Raw genomic sequence first — 16,008 nt, 5'->3', positions numbered from 1 at the left:
TTCTTTCTTTCTTTCTTTCTTTCTTTCTTTCTTTCTTTCTTTCTTTCTTTCTTTCTTCCTTCCTTCCTTCCTTCCTTCCTTCCTTCCTTTCCTTCCTTTTTTTCTTCTTTTTTTTAATGATCGGGCTCCCCTAGACAATTCTAGATGTACTGATCAAGCTAATTCGCATTAAAGTGTAGATGGCTGATAACAGCTTAATTTATTACCACTCCCGTGGGTGGGAGTGGTTTTAAAGAGTTGAAGTTTCTCATGGGGAAAGAATGCACACGCATGCTTGCAGTTTCAAGCTTGGGTGGGGATCCGTGGGGGTGTGGGGTGGTCACTGTGACCCTAGGTCAGATCCAGCCACGGTTAGTCTGCCCTGAATGGAAAACCCTGCCCGTTTTCCTCTGTAGCTCACACTACCTTCATTTTTTCTGGGCAGCATCCAAGAACAGGGTTTTTTCGAAATAGAATGTGTCTCACCAGGAAAAGCCACGTGTGTGTCCCTGTCCCTCGAGGCCAGGGGTGTGGTGGGGATGTTTGGGGCTCAGCAGCCTGACTTCTAGGTTTGTAGGTCAGGTCCCACCTGGGCCAGTGAGGCACCAGGGCTCCAGGCCATCAGCTGTCTGCCAAAGCAGGTGGTCCAGACACACCTGGGCCAAGGAGAGCAGAGTGAGCCGCTTTCCCGAAAGCAGAGAGGCTGTGCCTAACATTCCCTGGCTTTGCTTGGTTAAGGTCTGGTGCAGCTCTGGTTTCCAGGGAGGCCTGAGACAGGGTGGCCCAGAGCCCTGGTAGGGCATCTCAAATAGAAGTGTTCTGGGGCTGAGGAATCCAAGTCCGCTCCTAGTTTCAAATAAACATGGCTTCCCAACCTGGTCCCAACCAGTCCCCTGGCCTCTCTGCTTCATCTATGACCAGGATCTATCTTCCTTCCGTGACTGGCAAGGGAGGTAGTCATAGCGAGTGGGCTCGACCCTGTCTGCAGGGCTTAGAGGCTCCGAGTCCATGGGGTGGGGTGAGTCCTGATGCAATTCCCTCATAGCCAGTCAGGGCAGATGCTCCAGATGTGCTGATGTTCATTCCTGAGCCTCCCTTTGAGATGCTCTGAGCTCCAGTCTCATTTAGAGGCCAGACTACTGTCTGCACAGGAGGGTGTGGGAAGAAAGGGGCTGTGAGAGCCACCCGCACACACGCCGGAGAAGACCTCTGTGGGAAAGACTCTATGACCTTTGTTGGTGGTGCGGTTTTTTTGTTTTGTTTTTTGTTTTTTGTTTTTTTTTGTTTTTTGTTTTGAACAGGGCCTACGTACACCAGGCTAGCCCCAAACTCACAGACTGTTCTGTCTCTGCCTCCTGAGCACTGGGATTAAAGGTGTGCGCCTTCTTTCCTGCATGTAAAGGCGTTCTTAGTTTTTAGCTCACTTCGATTTTATATAGGCAGTCCCTAAGAAGCCAAGGCAGGAGGATCTCTGGAGGTCTAGCCTGGCCTGGACTTTGCAGAAAGATCTTGTCCACAAGGAGTGGATAAATGACCCATGTGTTTATTTAATTGCATCATTACGTTCCTCATGATGGGGAAAACTTTGCAAACTGCCCCCTTTCCCAGAGCTGCCCCCAGCCATTTGGTCGCTCAAAGGCAATCTAAGTTAATCACTTTTCTTTCATTTTTATCAAGACTTATTTTTGTCTCTGAGTTCGAAGCCAGCCAGATCTACACAGAGAGAGAGAGTTCCAGGATAGCCAGGGCTGCACAGAGACCCTGTCTCAGAAAAAAGAAAAAAGAAAAAAATTTATTCTTATTTATGTATGTCCATCTCTCTAGCTCATCTAGTAGCTCAGACTGCGATTATGCAAATAAGTATGCAAATGTAAAAAGTCTCCACCGGACCTTTCCCAAAGTTCAAGTGAGGGATGGGGGTGTAGCTCAATTGGTAGTGTGCTTGCCTGGCATGAACAAGGCTCTGAGTCCAGACCTTGTACATCAGCAGCATGCTAGCACATGCCTGGAGTTCTAGACTCCTTTTATTTATTTTTTTAAAGACTTATTTATTATTATATTGAGTACACTGTAGCTGTCTTTAGACACAGAAGAAGAGGGCATCAGATCTCATTGCAGATGGTTGTGAGCCACCATATGGTTGCTGGGATTTGAACTCGGGACCTTTGGAAGAGCAATCACTGCTCTTAACTGCTGAGCCATCTCTCCAGCCCCTGACTCCTTTTATTTTTATGTCTTTAACATGGCTATGTCTAGCTATGAAGACCAGGCTGACTTTGAACTCACAGAGATCTGGTTGCCTCTACCTCCCAAGTAAAGTAATTAAGAACCTATACTAGCCTAGCAGTGGTGGTGCACGCCTTTAGTCCCAGCACCAGGAAGCAAAGACAAGCAGATCTTTGAGTCTGGGGCTAGCCTGGTCTACAGAGTCAGTTTCAGGACAGTTGGCTACACAGAGAAACCCTACTTTTTATTTTTTATTTTTTGGAGCAGAGTTTCATGCTAGCCCAGGCTAGCCTAGAACTTACTACATGGGGCCCACACACAAATGGCTCAGCTGGTGAAGATACTTGACTACTAAGGAAGTCAACTTGAGTTTGGTCCCTGGGACCCACGTGGTAGAAGGACAGAAGTGACTCCTGAAAGTTGTCCTCTGACACCTGCTCCCATATGTAAACTATAGAGCACATGTGCCCTACCTCACTACGGTCAAAACAATTAAAAATTGGATTTTGTGTACTTGTAAAATAATAAATCAATCTTTTAAAAAAAATTGGATTTTGTTATGTAGTCAGGCTGGCCCTGGACTCTCAATAATCCTCCTGTCTCAGATACTGAGTGGTAGAATTACAGATAAGAGTCACTAAACCTGGACAGATGATAGATTCATAGTACACTATTTTTTTGGGGGGGGGGAGTTGAGACAGGGTTTCTCTGTATAGCCCTGGCTGTCCTGGAACTCGCTCTGTAGACCAGGCTGGCCTCAAACTCAGAAATCCCCCTGCCTCTGCCTCCGAAGTGCTGGGATTAAAGGCGTGCACCACCATTGCCCGGCCCGTTAAGTCTTTATTGTCCCACATTTTACCGTGATTTTGATTTAATTAATTACGGCTTTTAGACAGGCTCTCTCTTATAGCCCAGGCTGTCCTTGAACTCCTGATCCTCATCCTCCACTTTCCAAGGGCAGGGATGTCAATGCCTGGCTTTTTACCCTGGATTTAAAAGGTTGAGGAGCAGCTGGCTCAGCAGTGGGGAGGCGGGGCTCAAGCTGGGTGGCTCGGTGCTGGGTGAGGAGCAGGCTCGGCTTGTTCATAGGTGCCGCTGGGCAGGCTGGGCCTGCCTGCCGAGCATCGGGTCCAGGTTGAGAAACTGGGATTTCAGAGTTTCATTGAGTCACTGGGCTCAAGCCTTTGTCCTGGTTGACAAGAGCAGCTTCCTGGGGTGGGGACACACAGGAGCGTCCCAGTTAGCCTAGTAAATCTGTGTGCCTGGGGCTTTGGTCAGCTGTGTCTGGCGAGGTTGTCCTCAGAGAGAGGGGACAGGTGGCACAGCATACTATTTTTTGACCTCCACAAACCCATTGACTCTTTGTCTGTCATAAAGACACATATACATACACAATAAATAAATGTTAAAATATAAATTGAGGTTGGGCACAGTGGCTCATGTCCTTAATTCCATCAGAGGCAGGGGGATATCTGTGAGTTCCAGGACAGCCAGAACTGCACAGAGAGATCATATCTTTTTTTTTCTTCCTTTTTCCAAAGATTTATTTATTTTATGTATGTGAGTTCACTGTCACTGTCTTCAGACACACCAGAAAAGGGCATCAGATCCCATTACAGATGGTTGTGAGTCACCATATGGTTGTTGGGAATTGAACTCAGGACCTCTGGAAGAGTAGTCAGTGCTCTTAACCGCTGAGCCATCTCTCCAGCCCACTTCTTTATTCCTATTACCTGTATATGTATGACTGCATGGCTCTGTCTGCAGCAGGGCTTGCAGGGACCACAGGTCTCCAGCAGTTGTGAGCTGCCTGATGTGGTGGCTAGGGATTGATTCTGGGGCTCTTAATGGCTCAGTCACTTTCCCAGACCCCAGAAATCACCTTTAAAAAATCCCACCAAAATAAAGGAAGAAGAAAGAAGAACAGAGCCCCTGGAATTAGGCCAAGTTATGGGTTCTGAGGTGTAGGTGCAGGTGAGGTGGAGCTGTGCAGACTTGGGGCATGGGATAGGGGTATGGGGATGTGGGTTCGGAGTATACAGTTGTAGGGGGTGGGAGTATGCTGAGGGGATAGAGGTGAGGGAGAAGCAGAACCACCGTGCTGAGGACTAGGGTTTTGGGGGGCTGGGGGACATGATCAGCTCCAAGTACTCATGGTATAGTTCTCCTGTGTTTCCTCAGCATGTTCTAGAAAAGACCCATGATGGGACTTTCTAGCAGTGCTGGGGTTTTGAACTGCCCTGAGAGCTAGGGTAGGCTTCCGGGTGACTCCCTACATCAAGGGTTCCATTTGCAACAGTCTGACACTCTGTATGGATGGTCCAGCCAGTGTCCCAGGCACTTGGGAGAAGATGGCCTTTCTGAGCTGGTATGGACAGATCTCTATATTTAGCAGTCTGGAGGCCTTCCAGAGATGCTGGCCCTCAGGATGCTGGGAGGACTCTCTCTCTGTCCCTCTGTAGTAGCCACTAGTCACAGGTGCTTCAATTTTAATGTATACATGCCAGGTGTGAAGGCATAAGCCTTTAATCCCCCTGCACTCAGGAGGTAGAGGCGGGAGGATCCCTGAGTTCAAGGACAGCTAGGGCTACACAGAGAAACCCTGGCTGGAGAAACAAAGCAAAACAAAAAATTACTAAAGCAACTTTAATTGTTTTTGTTTGTTTGTTTTTATTCTTTTGGTTTTTTTTTTTTTTTTTTTTTGGCAACTCAAAATGTAGACCAGGCTGTCCTTGAACTCAAAGATCCACTTGCCTCTGCCTGCCAAGTACTAGGATAGCGCAAAGTTCAGTTTTGTTTTGTTTTTTAAAGATTTGTTTGTTTGTTTGTTTGTTTATTATAAGTTCATTGTAGCCACCATGTGGTTGCTGGGATTTGAACTCAGGACCTCTGGAAGAGCAGTCAGTGCTCTTAACTGCTGAGTCATCTCTCCAGCCCCAAACCCAAAGTTCAGTTCTTGATGGTACCAGCCACCCAGGGCTGGACTAGCTGGTGACTTAATATTAGGCAGGTACGGGATATTTCCATGGGCTCAGCAGACTGCCAGGCAGTGCAGTTCTGTAAAGGTGAGGGGAAACCCCAAGTGGATTTGTTTGTTTATATTCAGAGTGTTCTTTGTAGGGGCTGGGGCAGCAAGAGGAAGGCAAGGAAACCTGGCAGGCCAGTGTCCTCTGCTTGGACACAGAGGGAGGCTGGGCGTGGGTAGAGCTGGGTCAGGAGAGGTGCTGGCTGGCAAAGTGAGCTTCAGCGTGCCAACTCTGGGCCCAGATAGGACAGAGGTGGGAAGGAGGGGTGGAGGCGTCAATGTCAGAGGACAGAGCTGCCTGCAATGAGCCGTTGGGTAACAAGAAGGCCCTGGGAAGAGATTCCAGAGGTCCTGGTTGCAATATATCGTTATCTGACCTGTTTAATCAGGGACTCACTTGTGCCCTTCTGTTCTCAGATACAAATTCCAAATCCGAGCTGCAATTACAGGATATTATTGTCTGGATACAAGTGCTGACTGGAAGCATTGTGGGTGGGTGCCAGGCCCAGATCCGTGTACACCATACACTGGTATGTTGTGAGCCAGGCTCTGCAGGTGGGCAGGATCTCTAGGCATCCCAGGTACCATGTGTGTGGGGATGTGTATGTGTGAGCTCTTTCCTCGAAGGCTCACTGAAGCAAGCCTGACCCCAGAGTTAGAGGTTAGAGCTAGGTGTGGAGACACACAACTGTAATCCCAATGTGGCTGAGCGAGGAGGACCAGGAGTCCAAGGCTAGTTAGTCGTGGCTGCATAACCAGGGAGGCTTGCCTGGAATACAAGAGACCCTGTCTCAAAAATAAAAAACCAACAGCAAGGTTCTGCCGCCTCAGGTGTCAGTTCTTTGTGAAGGTGAAACAGACGTCGAAACGTGTTCATTACATTTGATTTGGTGTTTAAGCTCATTTCCTGGATTTTTTTTTAAGCTAGATTTGTATTAAGATGAGTTAGGGGCTGGAGAACGGTGGCAAAGGATGCTTGCTGCTCTTTTCTGAGAACCTTGTTTAGCTCCCATCTCTCACATTAGGCAGCACACAACAGCACCCTCTTCTGGCTTCTGAGCATGTCTGCACACACGTGGTATACACACCCCCAAACACAAACACACATACACAAAAATAACTTTCAAAAATGTTTGCAAACACTTTTTTTTTTTTGAGTTTCTCTGCATAGCCCTGGCTGTCTTGGGACTTGCTTTGTAGACCAGGCTGGACTCGAACTGACAAATCCACCTGCCTCTGACTCCCAAGTGCTGGGACTTAAGGCATGCACCAATACTCCTTGAAACCATTATTTTAATTTAGGCTTTGTTGGGAAATAGAATGTATCACAAGATAGTGTTTAGGAAGTCAATTGAAGGTGTGGTGGCGCCACACAGAGAAACCCTGTCTCGGAAAAACAAAAACAAAAACAAACAAACAAAAAAAGTGGGGCGTGGTGGCGCCCACCTTTAATCCCAGCACTCAGGAGTCAGAGGCATGCGGATTTCTGAGTTCGAGGCCAGCCTGGTCTACAAAGTGAGTTCCAGGACAGCCAGGGCTACACAGGGAAACCCTGTCTCGAAAAACCACACATCCAAAAAAAAAAAAAAAAAAAAAAAAAAAAGGAAGCCAATTGATCTGCTGCATATTGGTTTATTTGGAATATTATATTCCCATCCAGCTTATTTTTATTTCATTTGAGGTACAATACATAAACAGAAAAAAGCTAAAATCTTGCCTGCCAGGCAGTGGTTTCACACGCCTTTGATTCCAGCTCTGGGGAGGCAAAGGCATGTGGATCTCTGAGTTTGTGGCCAGCCTGATCTACAGAGTGAGCTCCAGGACAGCCAGGGCTACACAGAGAAACTCTCTCTTTAAAGACTATAAACAAACAAACATCTAAAGAAAAAGAAAAAAAGAAAAGAAAAGAAAAAAAAGCCTACCTTTTTTATAATGCCTACTTGACACTTTTCTTTTTTTCTTTTTTTAAGCTTTAATTATTTTATGTATGTGAATACACTGTCGCTGTCTTCAGACACACCAGCAGAGGGCGTCAGGTCCCATTACAGATGGTTGTGAGCCACCATGTGGTTGCTGGGAATGTGCTCTTAATCACTGAGCCACCTCTCCAGCTCACTACAATCAATCAATATATATATATGCATATATGCATATACGTGTGGTGCCTTCAGCCCTTCAGAGTGCCAGCTAGTCCTAGGTGCCTGTAAATTTCCCTTCCCTGCTTCCTGCTTCTTAGGGCATTCTTCCCTACCCGAGGCAGCTGCTGCTCAGACTTCCACCGGCAGCTAGCTTTGTCTAGACTTGAACTTCATAGAAGTGGGGACATACTGTGTGCACACCACATGTCTGGCTCCTATTTAAAAAAAATTAACCTTTGTTTTATTTTTATGTATATGGGTGTTTTTCTCTGTAGGTACATGTGTGTACCCTGTGTATACAGTACCAGGAAGAGTTACAGATGGCTGAGGTAGACCCGCCTCTTTGGTTTTTTAAGCCGGTTTTGTTGTGTAGGGGACCTGTGCTTAGAGGTCTGTTGCCCCAGCCTCCTGGAGCTGACACACATGGCTGGTTTTCCTCTTCTCTTTTCTTCTCTTTTCCTGCTTCCCTTCTTTCCTTCCTCCTCCTTCTCTCCCTCACTCTGTCATGTCGCCCCCCATGTAACCATGGCTAGCCTTGAACCTGAGATTTTCCTGCCTCAGCTTGCAAGTGTGTGTTCCAGTGCCTGGATTTCATGACCCGTGAGTCATGGGTGTGTGCTCAAGTGCATGAGAAAAGGAGCGTGTGTGTGTGTGTGTGGGGGGGGGGGATGACAGGGGCTCACTTTGCAACCTCTGACTGACTTGGACCAGCCCCAGTCTGTCCTGGAACTAACAGAGCTCTTCCTGTCTCTGTTTCCTAAGTACAGGGATTCAAGGTGCATAACACCACTCCTGGCCTTGGTTTTTTTGGAATGATGACACAGGGCCTCATGTAGTCCAGGGTGGCCTCAAACTTATTATATAGTCCTGTCTGGCTTTGAGTCTTTGATCATCCTGCCTCTGCCTCCCAAGTGCTGAGTCACGGGCATGGACCATCATCATGACTGGTAGGCTCAACCATTGTTTGAAGGAGAAACTTTATAAATTTCTTCAGATCCATAATCTTTCTTCTGGAACTCCTGGAGCCAGGGAGGGTTTCAGATTTCAGAATCATTCACCTTTTAGAGAGCGTCCAGTGACTGTGTAAAGGGCCAGGTTGGTTCCGGGACAGGGCTGTGTTTTCCCAGATACCTTTCTGAGCAAGGTCTATGAATATTCACGTGCGGAGAGATGTTACCAGTGCCTGTAAATAACTTCACCTCAGTTCAGGTCCATTTTCTTGCCAACTGAGTTCACTCGAGGTCAAGCCTGGCAGCTGAGCACGCTGTGATAACGTGTGCCTGTGCCTTATCTAGCCCATGGCTCTCAAAGCCTCCCAGGATTTTGAAATTGAGAATAAAGGACAGCTTACAGCTGGACCTGTTAGTTCGAGTCAATTCCGTGACCCCCTGGGAGACAAACATGGACTGGGTACTTTTTCCCTCTTCCCCGACCCTGGCTTTATAAACATGGGACGGTACTGTATAGACATCATGGGTATAGCTCCACATGATGATGGGAGCCAGCCAATGCCCATGGGAGTGTGGTCTGAGCAGAGTCCTGGACAGAGCTACTCACAGAACTCCACTCCTTTGCTGTGCAATGCACAGGCAATGCACTTGGGTGTTCTAGACTCTGCCTTAGCTTTGGTTTTACAAAAGAAACCTGACTCGCAGCTGGGTGGGGTGGGGGTGGGGGTGCTTAGCTCAAGTGGTAGAGCACTGAACAGAGCTTGTTCACGTGCATGAAGGGTCCTGGGTTCCAATCCCACCCAGCACACGAGAAAGGAAGGAAAGAAGGGACAGAGGAGGGAAAAGGAAGGAAGCCAGCCAGCCAGCCAGCCAGCCAGGCTGACGCGTACCCCTGTAAAACTAACACTCAGTAGGCTGAGTCAGGAGAATCGGAGTAAAAAGGCATCCTATAAGGCAGGATTTCTCTGGGTAGCCCTGGCTGTCTTGTAGACCAGGCTGACCTTGAACTCAGAAATTCCCCTGCCTCTGCCTCCTGAGTGTTGGGATTAAAGGTATGTACCACCATGCCTCGTGAGACTTTTCCTAAAACAAAACAGAACTCCTAGAGATGTCAGTGGAGGGGGAAGGACACTCACCCAGCTGGGAAGTACCCTTCTGGTAAAAGCTGCCCTTAACCTGAGCCCTCTGCTGTGGACCTGATTTCTTTACTGGGGTTCATGATGGTGGGAGTCAGGGGACAAGAAGAAGCTGGCAGATAAGGAGGCTGAGGGGAGAGAGGAGGCAAAAAAAAGCCTCGACTCCCTGCAGGGTGGAGCTGGCACGGGCCCAGGGCATTTGGTGTGTGCCAGGCCCTGGGGACAGGGATTAAGAGCATCCATTTCTCTAGTCCTTCCTCCCCCTCCTTAACAGGAGGCAAGGAGCACACTCCAAAAACTGGGAGTGGCTTCCATATCCTCTTGTCTGTAGAATCCATAGGAGTGGACTCTCTACTCTCAGCCAAAATGCCTGCTCTTGGGATATGGAGGGAATGCTGACTCAGCAGTTCAGCACACTGTGGGCTCTTGAAGAGGAACCAGGTCTGATTCCCAGCGCCTTCATGGTGGCTCACAACTATCCATAACTCTAGTACCAGGGCACCCACTGCCCCTTTCTGACCTCTGTGGCCACATGGTACACATATGTACACACACATTCAGGCAAAGCATTCCTACACATTAAATAAACAGATCTAAACCGCACAACACTAACGAGCAGAAAGGAAGCCAACCCAGATGCTTCCTAGCCTGAGCAACGGTTACACTGTTTCCTTTTTTCTTTTGAGACACAATCTTGTGTATCCCAGGCTAGCCTTAAACTTGCTGCAGAGCCAGGGGTGACCTTGAAGTTCTATTCTCCTGCCTCCGCCACCCAAGTACTGGGATTAGTTGGATATATTTTTATTACATTTTGTCTTAGTTAAGGTCTCTATTGCCTGTGATAAAACGCTAAGACCAAAAGCAAGGTGGGAGGAAAGGGTTCCCTTGGCTGACCCTCAGCCACAGCCCTCAGGGGCAATCAAGGCAAACCAAGACCAGAACCTGGCCTAGGAACCAAAGCAGAGGCCTTCGAGGGGCGCTGTTTACTGACTTGCTCCCCACAGCTTGCTCAGTCTGCGTTCTGATACAACCAAGGACCACCTGCTCAGGGTGGTGTCTCCAAGAGTGGGCTGAGCCCTCTCACACCAATTAATCACCACATGCTAATCTGATGGGGGCATTATGTCAATTAAGAAGAGTCCCTCTTCCCAGGACTGGAGAGATGGCTCACTGGTTAAGGGCACTGGCTACTCTTTTAGAGGACCCAGGTTCAATCCCCCCCCCCCATATAGCAGCTCACAACTGTCTATAATTTCAGTTCCAGGGGCTCTGACACTCTCCTCACACATACATGCAGGCAAAAACCAATGCACAGAAAATAAAGAAAAAAGGATTTCCTCTTCCCAGATATATCTAGGTTTGCATCAAATTGACACAAACAATTGCATTTATTTATTTATTTATTATTTTATATATTATGTGCTGTGTGGGGACACCTGCATGCCATGGTTACACATTTTAGGAGTTGGCTAAACAGTTTAGGAGTTGGTCCTCCTTCTACCACATGGGTCCTGAGGACTGAATCCAGGGGTCAGGCTTGGTGACAAGTGCCTTTCTTACTCTCTGGAGCCAGCTCCCTCGTCAGAAGCAGACTTGCTCATGTATGTTCGTGTGTAAGGGAAGTCACCCAGTCCCTCCTGCCTGTGAACTTACTTATTTTGAGGTGATTTTCATGTATCCCAAGCATGTCTTTGAACTCCTGGTCCTCCTGACTGTGACTCCAAATTACCAATCATACAAGAATACTGTGTCACCGGGCAGTGGTGGTGCATGCCTTTCATCCTAGCACTTGGGAGGCAGAGGCAAGTGGATTTCTGAGTTCGAGGCCAGCCTGGTCTACAGAGTGAGTTCCAGGACAGCCAGGGCTACACAGAGGAACCCTGTCTCGGAAAACAAAACAAAACAAAACAAAACAAAACAAAACAAAACAATGAACAAACAAAAGAATACCATGTCATACCTGGGCATGGATGCTAGCAAACATGGTTGCCTAAGCTACATCACCAGCCTCCAACGATTGCATTTATCGGACTGTTTCCGTGCAAGCAAGAGGCTGCTCATCACAGTGCTGTTTGCAATAGAAACTCATGGAAGACAGTTCTAGTGTTCAGTGAAACAGCGTGTGCAATTGGCTCTGAGCACCCTGGGTGAATAATGCATGCCTTACTGTGTGAGTGTATGTGTGTGTGTGTGTGTGTGTGTGTGTGTGTGTGTGTGTGTGTGTGTGTGTGTGTGTGTGTAGCGCGCACCAGCATGATCACTGTGCTCATGGAGAGATGGAAGGAAGCCTTGTAAGACTTGATTCTTTTCTTCCACATAGTCACTAGGTGGCTCCTAGTCCACCTAGTGGAGGTGGGCGGGGCAGAGCTTGGACTCAGGTGGCAATAAGCACCTGTAGCAGCTCAGCTAATTGCCTGTCCTCTACCCCACAGAACCGCCCAGCTTCAACAGCCAGCCTCCTGCTTCAGCGGTCTCAGTCCATGAAACTGGAATTACAATTGTGTGTCACTGGGCCTGGCTTATATTGAGTTTTCTAAATTGTCTTTTATTTCTGGTTATGATTTCTCTGATTAGGGGGAAGGGGAAACAACTAATGAGAACACCCCAGTTGTTAGGGAAAAACTAGGGGACAGATGCAGGTTATTCCTGAGCAGGGAGGAGAGTGACCACACCCCCACACACTCCACCCCCCCCCCCATCCCCCAGCTAAAGCCAGGTCCTTATTAGGCAGAGCGGTCCTTCCCCAGCTCAGTTTCCATCAGGAGTCCTTCCCCAAGCAACTCTCCTCCCCTTTTCACCGCGTGGCCAGCTGCAGCCCGCTCTCTCCTGGGGCCTCCCTTCTCCTTGGTAGCAGCGGCCCAGGCCAGGCTGCACATATGTACCTCGTTAGAGGCGGCCAGCACCAAAGCCGGCACATCTGGCTGCGGCGAGACAAAGTGCACTGCGGGGCAGCGAAGGGGAAGGTGCACGTCAGGACAGGGCCGCCGGGGCCGCTGACATCTGGACGGTGGAGGGTGGCCGGTGACCGGCTGCAGGCGTTGTGCTAGCCAACCTGGCCCAGGTCCCTCAGGGCGGCAGCGCTGAACTGTTGCTGGCTGGCCTTCCCCACCTGCAGGCTTTGGAGGCTGAACCTTGCAAAGGATGGAGGGGGCGGGCACTCTGCTGCTTGCGGAGGCTTGAGCCAGGGGATCTACTGTGAGAACAGGAGAGGAACATCGACTACCCAGCTTATGGTGGCCAGGCCCTGTGGCTGCAGGCAGCTGTGGGTCTCTCCTGGACTCCAGGACATCTGCAGGCCCCAGGTTGTATCACATGTCAGCTTCAGGGCCTGAGAAGCTCCGGGTTAGCCACCTGCGGGTTCCTGCCTTCTGGCTGCAGCAGCTGCTCCTAAGGTCCTCTCTGAAGTTGGCCGGAGATGAAAGTCACTGACCAACCAATGAAAGGCCAGAAAGCAACAGCCCAGTCCCAGCCCTTCCCAGCAGCCTTGGTCCACACTAAGTCTCTCCTGGAAGGGACCCCATTATCGTGGGAACGGCCAGTCCTGCTAGCCTATAATCCCCATTTCCCATCCCCATCCCCGTCCTGGTTCACTGCTGTGGGCAGAAGTGGCTATCCTAGAAAGAAGATACAGGGTTAGGGGCAGCCATTAGGATAGAAGCTCAGAGATGAGAGCATCCAGTGAGAGGGCTCAGACTCTTGACTATAAAACAGAATCCCAGACCTTCTCTGAGACAGGATCTCATGTAACTCAGGCTGCCCTTGGACTCACTGTGTAGCCCAGGTTACCCCTGAATTCCTGATCCTCCCTGCCTCCACCTCCCAAGTGCTGAGACTACAGGCACATGCCACTATATCTAGTTTTAGGGTGGAACTTCTTACACAAATAATCTAAGAAGGGGCTGGAGAGATGGCTCCAGGATTAAGAGCACTGGCTGCTCTTCCAAGCCACTTGGGTTCCATTGCCAGCACCCACACAGTGGTGGACATCCATCTGTCCCAGAGGATCCAACACCCTCTTCTTGGTCTTTATGGAGGTAAAAAGATCAGAAGTTCAAGGACATCCTGGGCTTCTGAGATACATAAGACTGTCTTAAAAAATAGACATTAATAAATATATAATCTGTAACAGAGATATAATGTTATTACATACATAACAGGAGGTATTGTTTTATACTTTTGGGAATAATCTTGTCTTTTGAGATGGGGTCTTATGTTGCCCTGGCTGGCCTGGAACTTACTGTTTAGACCAGGCTAACTTCAAACTCAGAGAGATCCACGTGCCTCTGCCTCCTGAGGGCTAGAATTAAAGGCATGGACCACCAATACAACTCTTTTTTTATTCTTGAGGCAGTGTCCTGTACTATAAATTGGGTTGGCTTGAAACTTCACCAGGTAGCCCCTGAAGGGGTGACAATCCCCCTGCCTCAGCATACCAAGTGTTGAGATTCTAAGCATGGACCCAACCATTAGTGCTTGGTTAATTTTTCAATTTATAGAAAAGTGGCAGAGATTTCCTCTAAACCCTTTACCCGTCCACTTCTTCAAAAATTAATGTGTTGCATAACTAGGGTGCAGTTGCCAAAGTTAAGAAATTAACCTTGGCACAGAACCATGAACTAAACCAGACCTTTCCTGATACTGTTTCCCCAATATATATGCGACTTACTGCTTGCCAGTTATCCACATTAGGAAATCAGGAAAATTAGCTAGCTATAGTAGAGGTAGAGGTAGAGGTAGAGGTAGAGGTAGAGGTAGAGGTAGAGGTAGAGGTAGAGAGGTAGAGAGGGTAGGTAGAGAGGTAGAGAGGTAGGTAGAGAGGTAGGTAGAGAGGTAGGTAGAGAGGTAGGTAGAGAGGTAGAGAGAGGTAGAGAGAGGTAGAGAGAGAGGTAGAGAGGGAGGTAGAGAGGTAGAGGTAGAGATAGAGTAGAGGTAGAGGTAGAGGTAGAGAGGTAGGTAGAGAGGTAGAGAGAGAGGTAGAGAGAGGTAGAGAGAGGTAGAAAGAGGTAGAGAGGTAGAGAGAGAGGTAGAGAGAGAGGTAGAGGTAGAGGTATAGATATTTTTCTGGGCATCTGTAATCCTAGAACTTGGGATATGTTGGGATATGTAGGCAGAAGAACCAGTAGTTCAAGATGAGCCTCAACAGTGTTCATATACATATACCTACACTCAGAAAGATACACACACACACACACACACACACACACACACACCACCCCCATACATACACACCACTCCCATACACACACACCACCAAACCTTGGTCTTCTGCAAGAGCAGTGCATGCTTTTAACTGCTGAGCCATCTCTTGCCTCCCTCCTTACATATTTTTGACAACAGAAGCAAGTACCAGTTGTTAAATTTAAGATGAAGTGAATGGTCAGCCGGGTAGCTCAGCGTGGAAAGGCGCTCGCTGCCACGGCTGACCCAGGATTGATCCTTGAAACCCACATGGCAGAAGGAGAGAGCTGATTCCTGCAAGTTGCCCTCTGACCTCCAGGTTCAGGCTGTGGTACTCACACACATGCTCCGCCCCCATCACCCTCCCGCCCTCCCCAAAAGATAAGTGTAAAAACATTTTCCAATTGTACCCATCAGGTTTTGCGCTCCTGACAGTCACTCTGGCCTCAGGTCTGAGGAACTGGTTAGCTCCTCCTGAATGGAGCGCTATAGTCAGTCACTCTTGGAGCCTAGGCCTGCTCGGGGAGCAATTCAATCTATTTTATTTCATTGCTTTGGTGTGTGTGTGTGTGTGTGTGTGTGTGTAAACATGTCAGGTGTCAGTTCCTCTGGAGCAATCCACCTTGCATTTATATTTATTTATTTATTTAATATAGGGTCTCCCTAGCTGGCTTGGAACAAACTATGTAGACCAGGCTGGTCTCAGACTCAGAGGTTCATCTGCCTCCTGAGTGCCAGGATTAAAGACAAAGGTCCACAAAGCTTCTAATTTTTTTTTAATATTTATTTATTTTGTGTATAGTATATGAGTACACTGTCTTCAGAAGAGGGCATCAGATCTCATTACAGATGGTTGTGAGCCACCATGTGGTTGCTGAGATTTGAACTCAGGACCTCTGGAAGAGCAGTTAGTGCCCTTAACCGCTGAGCCAGCTCTCCAAGCCCCTAAAGCTTTTAAAATTTAAAACTACCATGTTCGTGTGTGTGTGTGTGTGTGTGTGTGTGTGTGTGCACTGCAACTGTGCCCCAAAAGCATGCATGTGGAGAATAGAGGACACCTTGAGGACTTGGTTCTGACACATGGGTCCCAGGGATTGAATCCAGGTCGTCAGGCTTGGCAGTGAATGCCTTTCTTCACTAAGCCATCTGGACAGCCCCACCTTGCTGTTTGAGGCAGGGTATCTCAGGATGGATCTGAGGCACATCAATTAAGCCTGCCTAGCTGGCCACTGAGCGCTTGCTACGCCCCTGACTTTGACCTGGGAATTGAACTCTGGTCCTTGTGTCTCTGTGGCAAACACTTCCTGAATGAGCTATCTCCCCAGCCTTTGTCTGTCTGTCTGTTGTTGTTGTTGGGTTTTTCGAGACAGGGATTC

Source organism: Mus musculus, chromosome 17 (assembly GCF_000001635.26).
Source record: "Mus musculus strain C57BL/6J chromosome 17, GRCm38.p6 C57BL/6J".
Lineage (NCBI taxonomy): Eukaryota > Metazoa > Chordata > Mammalia > Rodentia > Muridae > Mus > Mus musculus.
Note: the sequence above shows the minus strand (reverse complement) of the source record.